This window comes from Plasmopara halstedii (genome assembly GCF_900000015.1).
Source record: "Plasmopara halstedii genome assembly, contig: Scaffold_350, whole genome shotgun sequence".
In the NCBI taxonomy this organism is placed as follows: domain Eukaryota; phylum Oomycota; class Peronosporomycetes; order Peronosporales; family Peronosporaceae; genus Plasmopara; species Plasmopara halstedii.
Window position 1 is genome coordinate 335,166 of NW_020187271.1, and position 360 is coordinate 335,525.

The window sequence follows — 360 nt, forward strand, 5'->3', positions numbered from 1 at the left end:
GATTGTCGCCCTGCGACGTATGGGTCAATCCCTAACGCTCCCGTGAGCTCCGTGTCTGCGACCGCAACAGCTCAGGGCCACTGCTTGAGCTCATCTCATTGCCCTCGTACCTCCCTGGCTATTGCCGGGGCGCGTCGGGCGTCTGATGACGCGGGGCGTCCTGATCTTTCTGAACAAAAGTCCCCACGGCGTCTGGGCAATCTTACCGAAGTGACGCCTCAAATTTCCACGAGTTTTTGGAATCGGGATATCCCCGCCACTTCACCAGATATCGGATTTGACCCCGGTGACGACGTCGTCTCACAAGACGTTCCACGTGATAGTGGACGTCACCATTCTCATCGAGAAGAGTCGGTGGCG